The sequence below is a fragment of the Clytia hemisphaerica genome, unplaced genomic scaffold (genome assembly GCF_902728285.1).
Source record: "Clytia hemisphaerica strain Z4C2 unplaced genomic scaffold, Clytia hemisphaerica genome assembly, whole genome shotgun sequence".
NCBI lineage: Eukaryota > Metazoa > Cnidaria > Hydrozoa > Leptothecata > Clytiidae > Clytia > Clytia hemisphaerica.
This window is the reverse complement of record NW_027103429.1, coordinates 87,862-91,326: the sequence shown is the minus strand read 5'-3', so window position 1 is coordinate 91,326 and position 3,465 is coordinate 87,862. Positions and strand designations below refer to the sequence as shown.

At 31.6% G+C, this 3,465-nt stretch overlaps 1 long non-coding RNA gene across 1 annotated transcript; it reads left to right on the top strand.

The window, feature by feature from the left end:
- The first annotated feature begins 1,596 nt into the window (after positions 1–1,596).
- Positions 1,597–3,255, top strand: LOC136797945 (uncharacterized). Its single transcript, XR_010845319.1, has 3 exons — positions 1,597–1,650; positions 2,338–2,537; positions 3,150–3,255. It is a non-coding gene; the product is annotated as an uncharacterized lncRNA (long non-coding RNA).
- Positions 3,256–3,465: the final 210 nt, after the last annotated feature.

Below are 3,465 nucleotides of genomic sequence, written 5' to 3'. Positions count from 1 at the left end.
TTTAAAGAAAATTTACTTAGTTAATTTTATTTTGCATTTAATCAAATGTTTGCTGCATTTCTAAAGCAGCATCTTTTAAAAGTATCAATTGGTATTTTTAATAGTAGTAATTATAGTAAAAAAATGAATATTATTATTGCAAAATTTAGAAAATTGAAAAAAAAATAGTTCAGGCAAAGAACAAAATTGGATAGTGCCAAAATGTCCCCAAAAATTTTCTTATGGGTGCTTAAAGACCATTTTCTAAAGTGGGGTGGTGGTATGCAAAAAATTCTTGAAAACCCTTTCAGTATATACTCATTATAATGTCCAAGATTTTAGCATCTGAGCCAAAACGAGACAAAATTAACTATTTTTCGAACATATGTTTTGAATGAATTCACTATGGTATTTGAGAAATAACTCAGTGTTGTGATAAAATTTAAGTTATGATTCAAAACACATTTCGACAGATATTTTTCAGCATTAGGTTTTCGTTTTTTTATTTATATTTTTATTTCTTTTAAAGAAAATTTCCTTAGTTCATTTTTAATTTTTAGTTTATTATTGTATTTCACATTATGCTGAAATTGATAGACTTTCCTGGTAATTCAAGAATAGTTTGTAAATTAAGATTCCTAATAAGGCAAAATTATTATGTATTTATATCTTATGTAAAGATTAAATTATATCAAACTATTTTCATTTATAGGTTTTGTAAAACATCTAATGGAGGAATGTCCAGATGTACTTGATGAAGCTTTGAATGAATCTAACTATGCTCACCAAGCAAAGAAACTTCTAAAAGTCAAATCTTTACCCAAAAAGTTAACTATCCCAGAAGCTGCATATTTATTGATGGGGAAACGAAACATGACCCAAAGAACATATAAAAACTTGAAGAAAGTTTTCAATAAGAGTGGTGTAAACTTACCAAATTATCCAGACCTCAAAGGCTATTGCAACAATCTTGATGCTGGGGAAATTTTAAAATTGCACAGAGATGATGATAATTGTAGTTGTATGGGTTATGGTTGTACGGTTAGATGCACTTTAGAAATGATTTTCAAAACTGATTATTTTTATCGAAGGCTTTGTTTTTTGTCTCATGAGCAACAACAAAAACTATTTAAATTCTTGACAGAGAAAGATCCTGAACTTTATTCAAATCTCGATGAATCGAAAAAAACTGTGATAATTAGAGACACAGGAGATAATTTCCGTGCTGCTGGCCGTTTTCCCACTGAACAAACATCATTTTCACTTTTGAATCTCCCAGATCTTGCAAATTCACCATATGGACAACATATAACGACCTTATTGAGAGGGGGTGAAAGTCGACAAACTTTAAAAATTCATGTTGGTAAACATTACCAACAATTGCATTCCTTGGTTAAAGAGGGTATCACTTTGATGTCCCCTTGTGGAAATATTGAAAGTTTCAATGTCATCGTCATTTTTGTGGCAGATTTGTCATTTGTAAAGGAGGTGCTAGGGAGATGCCAATGCACTCAGACGTTCGGTTGTTTTCATTGCGAGCTTCCAATTAAAGACTGGTCATCAGTCAAACGTAAATTAGGTTCTCCACAGTCAATTCAAAAGATGAAAACTCGTGGAGACAATTCCACTTCTGCTTACAAAAAGTTTACATTGACAAACTATGGACAATGGGTGAGCAAATTTTATTTTGATCATTTTATAATAACCCTCTTCTAGCAAATTAGCTTCTAAAGGGAGCTTATGGTTTTTTTCAGGTGCCCTTCTAAGGAACTTTTTTGTATGGGATGCTTATTTCCAAACACTGTACTGATTTTTTTCTATACTTCAAATAAACATTTTTAACGTAAATTTGTTTTACTCAATAATCTTTCTTTTAAAATGCCTATGGTTTAGGATATTCTTTTTCATGGTGAACGCATTTGAATTTAAATTTAATTTTGTTTTAGTTTGGTCTTTAAGGCTAGCACTTATTGGGGTTGAACTAGAATAGGCAATAATCAGTATCAATAAGGGCTACCCTAACTTTCGAAAATTTTTGAATTATTTTGGCTAGTGAAAGACTAGCTCGTTGGCTTTATGTCGGACATTTCAGTGAAATGGGCATTTTTGACATTTTTTGAAATTAGGGGTTGAAAGAAAATATAAGGGGCATGTTGATGAAATTTCGATGATGAGAGAACTTGATTATAACTTTTCTAATGGAGGAGAACTTTTCACTATTTCATTTCCAGTTTTCATTATGGGTTTTTTAACCAGACTAAAAGAAAGTGAAAGGAGGGAGGGCTGAAACACCTTTACTTATTATACTAATGTAACTAACCCTTTTCCAAGTTTTAGTAAAAAAAATCCTCTTTTTAGGCACCGGTAATGCTCAAATTTATCATTTTGGAGCTATTACCACCCTGTGGACTTCATTTAATCTTGGCACACCACCGATACTTATGGAAATCTCTTTATGAGATAGTTTCGAAGAGAAAACAGGAGCACGTAATTCCTGTGGCTTTGAAAAAGATTGGTTGTAATTATCTTGCCTTTCAACTGAAATGTTATCACACAAGGTAAAAATTTAATCCTCCTAAATTCTAATCTTTAGGGAAACTCTTATATTAGTGTAAAATAATCAATAGGCATTTGAACGGTGAAAAAGAATGCGTTCATTGTATTTTGATACTCAAGAGACACCCCTGTCAACTTCGGTGGAACTTTTTTTCTCAGTGGGGATAAAAGCTTCTATTGTCCATATGGGGATTTCCCAGTTGGCTGAAATTTCAGGGTATCTTCTCACCGGGACGAAATTTTCGAGTGGGGCTTGGAGTCCCAGCGTATATGTGATACAGGGGTGTCAATAGGAATTGATTTATCTCCTAACTACCTTTACAGAAAATGGTGGGGTGTTGAAAGAAAGTTCTTGAAGAATTGTAAATGTTAGCTACTATTAAAACGATTTCTTGATACCTATTTCATTCTTTAAATAATAAATGTTAAATGGTGCAAATTTATCCACGAATTTTAAATAATTTCAAGTTCATTGTTTACTAAAATGAAGTGGAACATGAATAAATTATCAGAGATATTAAAATATTATAAATCAAATTTTTATTACGAGGTGTTGAGTTCTAGAGAAAATTTATATCTTTATTTTGAGAAATTAATTTTTTCTCCTCCTTCAGCAAAAAAAAGCACTACGATGGTTCCGAGCCCCTAAAGATGATTGGAAATGATTGTAAACTACTCGAAGACAATATGGATGTGTTCCTGACAGAATTTGTCAATGAACGAAACAATAACTATTTTTAAAAACATTTTAGGCGAGATAAACAGTGAAAATTTCTCAAATTATGTAAAAATTCGATAAAATGGGCATTTTTACCCCCTGAAGCGTCGAAAATGATACTAAATAAGTATTTTTTCTGGTGTATCGCATCAAATTTTATCATAACACAAAGTTTGTGCCTCATTAAAAGTTGTTTTGGTAGGTCCCAGTCT